At 46.0% G+C, this 14546-nt stretch overlaps 1 protein-coding gene and 1 pseudogene across 2 annotated transcripts in view; one reads left to right on the top strand and one right to left on the bottom strand.

The window, feature by feature from the left end:
• The window catches only part of parp8 (poly (ADP-ribose) polymerase family, member 8), a 475386-nt gene that overhangs the window by 89977 nt on the left and 370863 nt on the right, over positions 1 to 14546 (bottom strand). The window lies entirely within an intron of this gene.
• On the top strand, positions 13638 to 13768 carry LOC137377824 (U2 spliceosomal RNA; annotated as a pseudogene).

The following is a 14546-nucleotide window of genomic DNA, read 5'->3' as shown; positions in this document are numbered from 1 at the left end:
AAGGGAATATTTCAGAATACACAGAATAGATACATTCGGACGAGAAAGAAAAATTCCAAGGCGAGGATCCACAATTTATGGTTAACTAAAAAAGTTCCACAGAGTATCAATCTTAAAGAATAAGCATATGATTGTGCAAAGATGGGTGGCAGATCAGAAGATTGGACAGAAAATAAAAAAATAGAAAATAATGACTAAAAGATTAATAAGGAGGGAAAAATTAGAGTAAGAGAGAAAGCTAGCTAGAAATATAAAAACAGATATTAAGAGTTTCTATAGATATTTAAAAAAGAAAAGAGTTAACAAAGTGAGCATTGGTCCTGTAGAAAATGAGTCTGGGGAATTAATGATGGAAAATAAGGAAATGACAGATGAAATGAACAGCTATTTTGCATTGGTCTTCATTATAGAGGATACAAGTAACATCTCTGAAATAGCTGTAAATAAGGAAATGGAAGGGGGGAGGAACTCAAGAAAATTACAAATCACCAGGGAAGTGGCACTGAGAAAATTGTTGGAGCTGTGGGCTGACAAGTCCCTGAGTCCTGATGGATTTCATCCTAGGGTCTTAAAAGAAGTGGCTAGTGAGATAGTTGATGCGTTGTTTTTAATTTTCCAAAATTCCCTAGATTCGGGGAAGGTTCCATTAGATTGGAAAATAGCCAATGTAACTCCTTTATTCAAAAAGGGAGAGAGACAGAAAGCAAGACACTAGTTACCTTAACATCAGTCTTAGGGAAAATGTTACAAGTTATTATTAAAGATGTTACAGCAGGGCTCTTGACATCAAGGCAGCATAGACTGAGAATGGCATCAAGGAGCCCGAGCAAAACTGGAGTCAATGGAAATCAGGAGGAAAACTTTCCGCTGGTTGGAGTCATACCTAGCACAAAGGAAGATGATTGTGGTTGTTGGAGATCAATCATCTCAGCTCCAGGACATCATTGCAGGAGTTCCTCAGGGTAGTATCCTAGGCCCAACCATCTTCATCACTGACCTTCCTTCAAACATAAGGTCAGAAGTGGGGAAGTTCGCTGATGACTGCACAATGTTCAGTACCATTCGCGACTCCTCAGATACTGATGCAGTCTATGCAGAAGTGCAGCAAGACCTGGATAATATCCAAATTTGGGTTGATAAGTGGCAAGTAGCATTCGCGCCACACAAGTGCCAGGCAATGACCATCTCCAACAAGAGAGAATCTAACCATCTCCCCATGACATTCAATGGCATTACGATCACTGAATCCCCCACGATCAACATTCTGGGGGTTACCATTGACCAGAAACTGAACTGGAGTAGCCATATAAATACCATGGCTATGAGAGCAGGTCAGAGGCTAGGAATCCTGTGGCAAGTAACTCACCTCCTGACTCCCCAAAGCCTGTCCACCATCTACAAGGCACAAGTCAGGAGTGTGATAGAATACTCTCCACTTGCCTGGATCGGTGCAACTCCAACAACATTCAAGAAGCTCGACACCATCCAGGACAAAGCAGCCCGCTTGATTGACACCCCATTGACAAACATTCACTCCCTCCACCACCGCCACACAGTGGCAGCAGTCTGTACCATCTACAAGAGGCACTGCAGAAACGCACCAAGGCTCCTTAGACAGCACCTTTCAAACCCAAGACTTCTATCACACTGAAGGACAAGGGCAGCAAATGCATGGGAACACCACCACCTGCAAGTTCCCGTCCAAGCCACACACTATCCTGACTTGGAACTATATGGCCGTTCCTTCACTGTCGCTGGGTCAAAATCCTGGAACTCCCTTCCTCACAGCACTGTGGGTGTAGCTACCCTATGTGGACTGCAGTGGTTCAAGAAGGCTGCTCACCACCACCTTCTCAAGGGCAATTAGGGATGGGCAATAAATGCTGGCCTAGCCAGCGACACCCGCGTCGCATGAATGAATAATAAAAAAAAACTTAGAAAAATTCAAGGGAATCAGGCACAGTCAAAATGGTTTTGTGAATGTTTAACCAATTTATTTGAGTTTTTTGAAGTAGTAACATGTGCTGTGGATAAAGGGAAACTTGTGAATGTACTGTACTTAGATTTCCAGAAGGCATTTGATAAGTTGCCACATCAAAGATTGTTGCGGAAAGTAAAAGCGCATGGTGTAGGTAGTAACATATAAGCATGGAGAGAAGATTGGCTAACTAATGCAAAACAGAGAGTATGCATAAATGGGTCATTTTCTAGTTGGGATGATGTAATGAGTGGTGTGCCACAGGGATCAGTGCTGGGGCCTCAACATTTTACAATTTATATAAATGACTTGGATGAAGGGACTGAAGGTATGGTTGCTAAATTTGCTGAGGACACAAAGATAGGTAGGAAAGTAAGTTGTGAAGAGGACATAAGGAGGCTACAAAGGGATATAGATAGGTTAAGTGAGTGGGCAAAGATCTGGCAAATGGAGTATATTGTGGGAAAATATGAAATTGTCCATTTTGGCAGGAAGAATTAAAAAAAGCATATTATCTAAATGGTGAGAGATTGCAGAGCTCTGAGATGCAGAGGGATCTGAGTGTCCGAGTGCATGAATCGTAAAAGGTTAGTATGCAGGTACAACAAGTAATTAGGAAAGCTAATAGAATGTTATTGTTTATTGTGAGGGGAATTGAATACAAAAGTTATGGTTCAGTTATACAGGGCATTGGTGAGATCACAACGGGAGTACTGTGTACAGTATTAGTCTCCTTATTTAAGGAAGATGTAAATGCATTGGAGGCAGTTCAAAGAAGGTTTACTAGACTGATACCTGGAATGGAGGGGGGGTGGTGGTGTTGTCTTACAAGTAAAGGTTGGACAGGCTAGGCTTGTATCCACTGCAGTTTAGAAGAGTAAGAGGTGACTTGATTGAAACATAAGATCCTGAGGGGTCTTGACAGGGTGGATGTGGAAAGGATGTTTCCTCTTGTGGGAGAATCTCAAAGTAAGGTTCACTGTTTACAAATAAGTGTTTGCTCATTTAAGACAGAGATGAGAATTTTTCTCTCTCAGAGGATCGTGAGTCTTTGGAACTCTTTTCCTCAAAAGGTAGTGGAAGCAGAGTCTTTAAATATTTTTAAGGCAGAGGTAGATAGATTCTTGATAAGCAAGGGGGTGAAAGGTTATCAGGAGTAGGTGGAAATATGGAGCAGAGGTTAAAATCAGATCAGCCATGATCGTGTTGAATGGCGGAGCAGGCTCGAGGGGCTGAGTGGCCTACTCCTGCTCCAAATTTGTATGTTTGTATGTATGTTTGTATGTTCATAGAATTCCAGTGGTGACCAAAGCAGAGGTATTGCCTAAAGGAACTACCTTTTGATGAGCTCTGCAATAAGTGACACATCAAGCTTGTCAGACTAGATACTTTAGAAAAGGAGAAGCAAAAGCGGTAGAAGAGCTCCGTTCAAGGGCTTTGAAGCTGTAGGGGGGAGGCTTTCAACACTTGAAAGTATTTGATGAAACATGAGTATTTTGCTTTCCTTCTTCATAGCAAGAATTAGTCTGTTCTTCAACATGGGCACATTCTCAGAATTGTGTCAGTTTAGTGAACCAGATTCATAGCCACTTACCAACATCCAAATGTCACTCTAAAATAGAAGTGAAAGTGATTGCTGAACTAAATTCTATATCAGACATCAGCAGAAAGCACAATTTGGGATCAGACCGATTGGTGGTCACGCTGGTCACAGATGCTCTTGTCTGCCACATGTTGGCATAAATGAAGTTTAATGTGGCACACAGCAACAACTGGAGAGACAAACCATAGAATTCCCTAAGTGGAAGCCACCATTGATTGCACTTATCTCACCATTCATGACTCTGCAGTCAGTGCCTTTCCTTTAATCAACAGAAAGGGTTACTGCTACCTCAAGACTGAGATGATACAGGCCCTCCAACAAAAGTTATGTAAATTAATGTTCTGAGTACCAATGCACTGTGCACTGTCACAATTCCTAGTCTTAGTGCTTACCTTTCTGACTTATTCTGACACGCACTTAAATCATGCTTTTTATTTTGCTTCCGACTACAAAAATAGTCATCTTCATTGCTCTAAATAAATGTCCCAATAAGGCCACTGGAAGTGATTTATTACATCAGAAGTAATCTCCGTATAGTCCAAAAGCACTGCAACTGTAGCAATGGTGCTGAGTGGTTTTGTATCACACAGACAGCAATTCTCTATGGAGCAGCATTGTCTGCTTTATTCCTACCTTGGCACATCTGCACTGAAACTCTCATACATGTCTTCATCATCTTCAAATATCAGTACTCTGATGCTCTCATCATCATCCTTCCTGTCAAATGTTCAGTTTATATTCTATCCCACACCAAATTCCTTTTGCCTTTTTACCTTTACCCCTGTCCCCACTAGCTCCTACAGCCCCAAAGTCTCAAATTTAAAATTTTCAACCTTTTCTTTAAATCCCTGCATGACCTTCACCAACCCTACAACTTCCCATTCCTCTGGCTGTGGCCTCTTGTAGTCCCCACCCCCGCCACTTTTATTTGCCCGACCACAGGCTGCTGTGCCTTTTGTCACCTAGGTGCCTAGGTCCCAGTCTCTGCAATTGTCTCCTTAAACCCTTTTAGCTCCCTTAAAATCCTCCCTAAAACCACCTATTTGACCAAACTTATGCCTACGTCTCTGAATATCTTCTTTATTGGCCTGGCACTGTGAAGTATCTTGGGATGTCTAATGGTGCAATAAAAATACAAGATGGAGTTCTTCTGCGATTCACTGCTCCCAGCAGTAGGAAGCAATGGTCAGAATTTTATTAGTGAACAGAAATACATGAACAGCACTCCCTGAGAGTGCTGCTACTTAAAGTGAGTGCCTGATGATGGAATCAGCCCTTAATGTTAATGCAGTATGAATCAGGGCCTGCCCTGACACCACAGAAATGTGGAGTGAGATTCCCTGGAGGAAGGAGTTCTGTTCCAAAGTCAGCTGAAGCTTCAACCCCCATGCACACTACACAGGGATAATTTTGACTTAAGACAATATCGGATTAACTTTCTGTTCCAAATCCCTTGCGATTCTCATTTCTATTCTGGAAATGACTCCTTTGAGGCCAATGTGGATGCCTACCCCAGACACAAAAACTGGTGACTTAACCTTCCAGATGGTGGGAATGGTGGGGGAACTGTGTGGGGAGTCCTATGGTGCAATGTCAATCCCCCAGTCTGCCCCATTCCCTGCAGGCAGGCTGAATTATAATTGTACCCATGGTGCCTCAGTCCCCAGAGGATTATTTGCGTACATTTGGCTCATTGTAATTTGAAGCTTCAGTGAGGAATGAGCTGCTGCATCAGTGGTGTGGCTGCAAATGCTTTTTAGATTTGTGAGCAGGATTTTCATTCAGTGGTTGGGGCCCAGGAATTGCATATATTTCTGGGTCCCAACATCACCCGCATCAGCAAAGCACACGAGTTGCAATTTTAATTGGAAAACCAGGACAAAGCAATCTGCTTGATCAGCACCCCATCCAGCACCTTAAGCATTCACTCCCTCCACCATCGACACACAGTGGCAGCAGTGTGTACCATCTACAAGATGCACTGCAGCAACTCACCAAGGCTCCTTCAACAGTACCTTCCAAACCTGCAACCTCTTCCACCTAGGAGAACAAGGGCAGCAGATGTGTGGGAAAATCACCACCTGCAAGTTCCCCTCCAAGCCACATACCATCCTGACACCTTTCTTCACTGTTGTTGGATCAAAATCCTGGAACTCCCTCCCTGACAGCACTGTGGGTGCTCCTACACCAGATGGACTGCAGTGGTTCAAGAAGGCAGCTCACAACTACTTTCTCAAGGGCAATTAGGGATGGGCAACAAATGCTGTTCTTGCCAGTGATGTCTACATCCCATGAAACAATAAAAAAAAGTTAGTTGGCCCAGAGTCACATTTGCCAACCAATTAGTGGCTGTGGACACAGGAAGAAAGTGGGACATAGGGAGGAGTGGGCCCGATTTAAAGGGTGGGCAGCAGCCATTGCTGTGGTTGCATTTTGTCCCGAGAATGAAGGCTGAGCAGAGGGCAATGGGTAGGGAGGGCCCCTGGGCCAGGGCAGCCCCCCATTTTTCTGATGGCTCACTTGAGGTGCTGGAGACGGTGATAGCACAGAGGCATCCTGTTCCCTGCCAGCGGCAATAGAAAGCCTGCAAAGCTGACCAAGAAGGCCTGGCTGGAGGTGGCTGGTGAGGTCAGCAGTAGAGCAGTGGTGAGGAGGAACTGGGTCCAGTGCAGAAAACGTTTCAATGGCCTGCTTAGGTCTGGCAAGGTGAGTCCAAAGATAGATCCCAATGGTATGCCTCCTGGTCAGCAGTCACCAGAATGCAAAAGATAGGGGCATCCTGAGGGTGCATTGAGTTATCCTGACCATAGGAGAGATGTGTGCACGGCAGCATTGATTGTTCTTAAGCATAGTTCATTATCTGAGCGCTATTAGACAGTGGGCCTTGGGCAAGTCTGCAACATTCTATGCGAATGAAAAGCTGTAAGTGGTGAGGGAGATAAGGCATTGTCCTAATGGCATCTTTTTTCACCTCACAGGCCAAATGGGAGAACAAAGCCAGGGAGAGGGCACGTTTGGATGGTGGGGTTCACTAACTCGCGTCACCGATGCATTTTGACAAACTGGCCCTTGATCTGGCCAGAGTGGAAAAGCCACTGCGATGTTGGAGATGGAGAAATGGGAGTCTAACATAGACAGGGTGAAAGGATCTCAATATCCCCAAGTTCAGGGGGTGCATGGCAATCCTCCCCATTGCAATGAGCTGTCAATGCATATGCTGTCATCTAATTTCATGCAGCTGAAGCATCTGTTGATGTGCCAATTTCTTCTATTCACTATCTGTTACGTCTCCCACAGGGCTAGCTGCAGAAGGGGAGGAGTCAAGACACTGCCAACCTGTTCTGGAGGAGTCAGAGGAGGAAGACACCTCAGAGCCTGCACCGTCACATCTTTCTTGTGCAGACTCCACCAGCACAGATACTCAGTCCTCACTGAGTCCTCACACATCATGAGCGACAGTGACACAGGGTGAAGCGCACTTCACGTCAGAGCAGGAGGATACGGGGGAGGCAGAGTCGGCTGTGGCCAATCCCCCCTCGGAGGATGGAGGACAGGCACAGCCCTGCTCAGCAGCATGGAGATGAAGAGCCTCAGGCGTCACGAAACAGGCGGCTCTACCTGGAGAATCAGCGTGAGACGTGTGTCCACATGTCAGAGTTACCTGAGGCTCTGTGGAGTCATGGGATGAGAATGGAGGAGTCCATTCATCTCATGTGCTCCACAATGTCTCAGTTTTTTAAGCACGTGAACTTCTCCATTGAGAGTGACCAATCTCACGGAGAGCCATATGCAGCATCACTCAGAGTGGATGCAGGAACAGTGCACTGACATGCACAAAATGCGTGCAGCAATCTGTAGCATTGGCCATCAGTGGCACAAAAGATGCAACAAAGCATGGAGTGGATGCCAGCTGCACCCCAGGCGGGAGGGGGAAGGGGGAGGGGTAGGGAGGAGGGGAGGGAAGGGGGGGTGGGGGGGGTGGAGGGGGAGGGGGGGTAGGGTGGGGGAGGGGAGGGTGTGCAGGGAGGGGAGGGGGTGGGGTGGGGGAGGGGAGGGGGTGTAGGGAGGGGAGGGGGGAGGGGGAGGGGGGAAGAGAGGGGTGGGGAGGGGAGGGAGGGGCGGACGGGGGTGGAGGGGGTGGGGAGGGAGGGGAGGGGTGTTGGGGGGGAGGGAGGGGCGGGGGGGGTGGAGGGGGTGGGGAGGGAAGGGAGGGAGGGGGTGGAGGGAGGGTGGGGAGGGGAGTGGGGGGGAGTGAAGTGGAGGGGGGGGGGAGGGGAGGGCGAGGGGGGTTAAAGGCCCCAGTTTCCACCCTCATATTTAAACAAAAGTCCCACCCTCAGTTTGTCAATTCTAAATTGACAAACAAACCTCTTGGTCTCCAGTCTCTTGGTGCACTACTTTGGCAAGCAGAAGGAAAGGAACTGACCTCACTGAGCCTTATAGATAGATATCAAATCGTGCATGCTATGGTTAGAGGTCTTACTTAATGTCTGCTGTTGCAACTGATCAAGTCAGCTTTTCAGTTCTGAACCTTATCAGTAACAGCTCCAAGTTAAACTGCAGTATAACAAAGGGAATGAACTATTGGATCAAATTCATGTCCCTGCCTGGAGCCTCACCTTCTGGGAGCACATCTCAGGAAAACACTTTGACGAACACTTATTTTTCAAATCTTTCAAAGGTATTTGAATAATTCTAGAGCCTTGGCGATCTTAATTTTAATTTCCTTTGAAGCATTGTTGTCAGAAGTAATTTCTGACTGAAGTATTTGAAATTACAAAAATGCATCAAAAGTGTTTTGACAACCTGGGGCAAAGATTTCCTCTGCATTGTTTTTGTCACTTTATAAATATAGCAGGAAGATTTCCTGATTACCTCAAGTGTAATTGTAAACATAGTCTTAGAATGCTTTTATGATTTAGTTAGGAGTAGCAAATGTAGGAAGCTTTGCTGTATTGAGAACACATAATTACCAGAGGAAATCCTCCTCCCAGGAAACCTATTAAAGAGTGAAAGGATTAGATTGAGACAGTATCTTAACCCCTATGGCTGGAATTATTGCTGAACAAAACTAATTTCCAACAAAATGCAGCACAAATCTGACTTTTCTAATATTACTTCATGCTAATGCATGTTTTATTGGGCAACTGCTGTGAAGACAGAAGGTGTCATTTTGTTTTCTTTGGTACATCTAGTACACCAAGCAGCTCGAAGCAACTAATTAGGGTTGGAACTATAGACATTATGATTGCTCCCCTCACCCCTTCTGTACTATATGGATTATCCATCTCAGCCTCCTCCTGAGGTCCCCAGCATAAGAGATGTCAGTCTTCAGCCAATTTGATTCACTCCATATGCTATCAAGAAACAGCTGAAGGCACTGGATGCTGCAAAGATGATGGGTCCTGACAACAGCCTGGCTGTAGTACTGAAGACTTGTGCTCCACAACTAACCATGCCCCTAGTTAAGTTGTTCCAGTACAGCGACAACACTGGCATCTACCCAATAATGTGGAAAATTGCCCAGGTATGTCCTATCCACAAAAAGCAGGACAAATCCAATCTAGACAATTACCACCCTATCAGTCTACTCTCGATATCAGAAAAGTGATGGCAGGTGTCGTCGACTGTGCTATCAAGCGCCACTTAAACAGCAACAACCTGCTCACTGATGTTCAATTTAGGTATTGCCAGGGCCACTCGGCTTCGACCTCATTACAGCCTTGGTCCAAAAATGGACAAAAGAGCTGAGCTCAAGAGGTGATATCAGAATGATTGCCCTTGACATCAAGGCAGCATTTTCAGAGTGTGACATCAAGGAGCCCTAGCCAAATTGAAATCAAGGAGAAAACTCTCCACTGGTTGGAGTCATACCTAACACAAAGGAAGGTGGTTGTGGTTGTTGGAGGATAATCATCTCAGCCCTAGGACATTGCTGCAGGAGTTCCTCAGGGTAGTGTCCTAGGCCCAACCATCTTCAGCTGCTTCATAAATGGCCTACCCGCCATTATAAGGTCAGATGTAGAGATATGATGATTGTACGATGTTCAGTACCATTCGCAACTCCTCAGATACTGAAGCAGTCCGTGTCCATATGCAGCAAGACCTAGACAACATTCAGGCTTGGACCGATAGATGGCAAGTAACATTCGCGCCACACAAGTGGCGGGCAATGACCATCTCAAAAAAACATAGAGTCCCCTTGACCTTCAATGGCATTACCATTGCAGAATCCCCCACTATCAACATCCTAGGGGTTATCATTGACTAGTAACTGAACTGGAGTGGCCACATAAATACGGTGGTTACAAGAGCAAGTCAGAGGCTTGGAATTCTGTGGCGATTAACTCACCTCCTCACTCCCCAAAGCCTGTCCACCATCTACAAGGCACAAGTCAGGAGTGTGCACTCTCCACTTGCCTGGATGAGTGTGGCTCCAACAACATTCAAGAAGCTCGATGCCATCCAGGACAAAGCAGTCCACTTGAACGGCACCCCATCCACCACCTTAAATATTCATTCCTTCCACCACCACAGTGGCAGCAGTTTGTACCATCGACAAGATGCAATGCAACAACTCACCACGCCTCCTTTGACAGTACCTTCCAAACCCGCGACCTCTACCACCTAGAAGGACAAGGGCAGCAGACGTGTGGGAACACCACCACCTGCAAGTTCCCCTCCAAGCCACACACCATCCTGACTGAGAAATATATTGCCATTCAGTCACTGTTGCTGAATCAAAATGGTGGAACTCTGTCCCTAACAGCATTGTGGGTGTACCTAATCACATCGGTTCACTAAGGCAGCTCGCCATCACCTTCTCAGGGCAATTATGGATGACAACAAATGCTGACCTTGCCAGCGATGCCCACATCCCATCAAACAAATAAAACAAAATCTACATATGATCAGCTCCTATCAACACTATAGATCAGTGATGTCTAAGATTCTATCTGCATGGGCCACATAAGTATGCACTATGACAGGAAGTGACCCTTTAGCATCTATGAGAATTATAGACAGGGCAAGTTATTAAACAGTAGTTATCAAAGAAAGATTGAATTCATAAAGTAGACACTTATTAATATACTTTTTTCTTGAAGTGTTCTCAGTAAAGCTGCTCTCCATATTAGAGTGTGAATGTTTGGTCAAGTTGTTGTTCTGGAAGTTACCATTTTCTATGAACTACAAATTCAGCATTTTGTGTTAGTTTCCATCTGATGAAACCACAAAGCTGTGGTGAAAATATCTGCAAACTATATACAGCTTTTGTGCAAAACGTAAATGCAGTGCATAGGTAACAGCAATAGCAAGATACTCTCAGACGGATTTCATTTTTCTGCTAGCTGGTAGATATCACTCGGAGCAGATTTAACTACAACAACAACAAAAAGAAAATAACAACAGGATGAAGAAGTGGTTGTATTTATATACTAAAATAAAAGCAAAATACTGCGGATGCTGGAAATCTGAAACAAAAACAAGAAATGCTGGAATCACTCAGCAGGTCTGGCAGCATCTGTGGAAAGAGAAGCAGAGTTAACGTTTCGGGTCAGTGACCCTTCTTCGGACTGAGTTCCGAAGAAGGGTCACTGACCCGAAACGTTAACTCTGCTTCTCTTTCCACAGATGCTGCCAGACCTGCTGAGTGATTCCAGCATTTCTTGTTTTTGTTGTATTTATATACTGCCTTTTTATGGAAAAATTATCCCAAGGAGCTTCACAGAGACGTAAGGAAAAATGGATGCTGAGCCAAAGAAGATGCAAGTATGGTAACCAAAAGCTTGGTCAAAGAGGCAGGTTCAAAAAGGAAGTGAGGCAGTTGGAAAGGTAGAAGGGTTTGGGGAGGGATTTACAGATGATGGGGCTTACGCACTGAAAGCACAACCAGCAGTGTTGGCGGCATGAAGGGAGAGGGGCATGCATAAGTTGCTGGGGAACAGAGAGTTGAGGAGGTGAGAGGGTGTAGAACTAGAAGAACTTGCAGAGATAGTCAGACGCAAGGCCAGGAAATGGCTTTAAACATAAGGATGACAATTTTAAATTTAAGGTGTTGAGGCATTGGAAACCAATGTAGGTCATTTAATTTTAATTGTGTTTAATCATGCGTCTGACAAATCTGGTTGAATTTTTGATGAGGTCATGAGCATGATGGATTGGGGGCGTGCCTCTGGTTGTTGTCTATATGGACTGCTCCAGGCATTTGATAAGGCTCTGAATAAGATTATTAGCAAAAATTAGGACTCACAGAATTGAAGATAAACTTATGGCAGGGGTCAGGAATTAGTTGGAAAGTAGGTGATGAGCAGAGATAAAGAGAGCATTTCCCAGAATTTTGGGGAATACTGTAATTACTTCTTTGAACCCAAAACTAGCATGTCCCAGAAAGATTCAAAATATTTGAAGCACAAATCCAACCTGGCAATTACTGCCCCATCAATCGACTCTCTATCATCAGTAAAGTGATGGAAGGTGTCGTCGACAGTGCCATCAAGTGGCACTTGCTTCGCAATACACTGCTTATTGATGCTCAGTTTGGGTTCCGCCAGGGCCACACAGATCCTGACCTCATTACAGCCTTATTCAAACATGAACAAAAGAGCTGAACTCCAGAGGTGAGGTGAGAGTGACTGCCCTTGACATCAAGGAAGCATTTGACCAAGTATGGCATCAAGGAGCCTTAGCAGATCTGGAATCAATGGGAATCAGGGGGAAAACTCTCCGCTGGTTGGAGTCATACCTAGCGCAAAGGAAGATGGTTGTGGTTATTTGAGGTCAATCATCTGAGCTCCAGGACATCACTGCAGGGGTTCCTCAGGGTAGTGTCCTAGCCCCAACCATCTTCAGCTGCTTCATCAATGACCTTCCTTTAATCATAAGCTCAGAAGTGGGGATATTCGCTGATGATTGCACAATGTTCAACACCATTCACGACTCCTCAGATACTGAAGAAGTCGCAGTTGAAATGCAACAAGACCTGGACAATATCCAGGCTTGGGCTGATAAGGGCAAATAACATTCACGCCACACAAGTGCTAAGCAATGACCATCTCCAACAAGACAGAATCTAACCATCCCCCCTCAACAATCAATGGCATTATGATCACTGAATCCCCTGCTATCAACATTCTGGGGGTTACCATTGACCAGAAACTGAACTGGAGTAGCTATATAAATACCATGGCTACAAGAGCAGGTCAGAGGCTAGGAATCCTGTGGAGAGTAACAAACCTCCTGACTCCCCAAAGCCTGTCCACCATCTACAAGGCTCAAGTCAGGAGTGTGATGGAATACTCTCTATTTGCCTGGATCAGTGCAGCTCCAACAACACTCAAGAAGCTCGACACCATCCAGGACAAAGCAGCCCGCTTGATTGGCACCCCATCTACAAACATTCACTCCCTCCATCACCGCGCACAGTGGCAGCAGTATGTACCATCTACAAGATGCAATGCGGCAACACACCAGGGCTCCTTCGACAGCACCTTCCAATCCCGCAACCTCTGCTCTCTAGATGGACAAGGGCAGCAAATGCATGGGAACACTACCACCTGCAAGTCCCCCTCCAAGCCATACACCATCCTGACCTGGAACTATATGGCTGTTCCTTTACTGTCGCTGGGTCAAAATCCTGGAACTCCTTTCCTAACAGCACTGTGGATGTACTGATCTCCCATGGACTGCAGCAGTTCAAGAAGGCAGCTCACCACCACCTTCTCAAGGGCAATTAAGGATGGGTAATAAATACTGGCCTGGCCAGCGATGTCCACATCCCATGAATGAATATAAAAAAAACTCCCTTCCTACCCCACATGGACTGCAGTGGTTCCAGAAGGCAGCTTACCACCACCTTCTTGAGGGCAATTAGGGATGGGCACAAAATGCTGGCCTGGCCAGTGACGCCCACATCCCGTGAACGAATCAAAAAAAAAATCAGTTAAAAAGTAAAGTGCATAAACATGTGGTTTCCTGGAACAGGTATGAGGAATTAAACCTTATGTTTGCAGGCATATCTGACCGATTACCTCCAGCCTCGGTCTGATAATTTATTATATTCCTACTCGGCCTTTTGGCTAAGATCAAGTGTAGTATCTGTTCTTATCAGTGCTTACTTGGTTGAGAAGAGACCATGATCATTGCCTTTTGATCCTGGGTAGGCTTTGAGTAAAATGGCTATAACCAATCTTCGAGCTTCAGGCCTGGGAGTGCGCAACACCGTTCGGGTGGTTGTGAAGGACAAGGAAGGAGATGCACCGGTCAATCGTACCTTCTTCATCAAGAAAATCCTCTTCGATTGCTGTGGATTTCAAGCTACAGACGTCTTCTGCCTGCAGGATTTCCCCAGCAGTGGATACTTCGACGTGACGTTCCGGAACGTGGCGGGATGCATCAAGTTCCTGAAGGCGTTCAAGGAGAAAGGGGACCGGGCGCCATTGTCGATCCTCACAGCGGAGCCGCTCTTCACGCTTCCGTCACTACGGGACCGGGTGGTGACGATTCACCTCGACAACCCCCATGTTCCGGTGGTGGATGTACTCACCTTTCTCGCCAGGTACGTCGAGGTGGTCGGCAGCAGCACTGATGTCAAGGACCCCTTTGGGATTTGGACCAGCAAGCGGCAGGTCAAGGTGACCTTGAAGGTCGATGCCAGTGGAGCCATCATCCACCCTCCCTCCAGCTTCGCTATCGGGGGAAGTCGAGGCTTCTTGGTCTACGCTGGGCAGCCCAGAGTTTGCCGCACCTGTGGCAAATCTGGTCACGTGGCAGCAAACTGCAGCACGGTTGTTTGCAAGAACTGTAAGGAGGAAGGCCATCAGACCAAGGACTGTAAGCAGACTTGGTGTTGCAACTTGTGCGGTGCGGCAGGCCATCTCTACAAAACCTGCCCCAAACGCTGCCTCTGTTATGCTCAGGCGGCAAGGTCCAAGGAAAGGCCGGGAGAAGGTTCGACGAAGGCTTCCG

This window comes from Heterodontus francisci, chromosome 1, assembly GCF_036365525.1.
Source record: "Heterodontus francisci isolate sHetFra1 chromosome 1, sHetFra1.hap1, whole genome shotgun sequence".
NCBI lineage: Eukaryota > Metazoa > Chordata > Chondrichthyes > Heterodontiformes > Heterodontidae > Heterodontus > Heterodontus francisci.
This window is presented reverse-complemented; position numbering and strand designations above follow the sequence as displayed.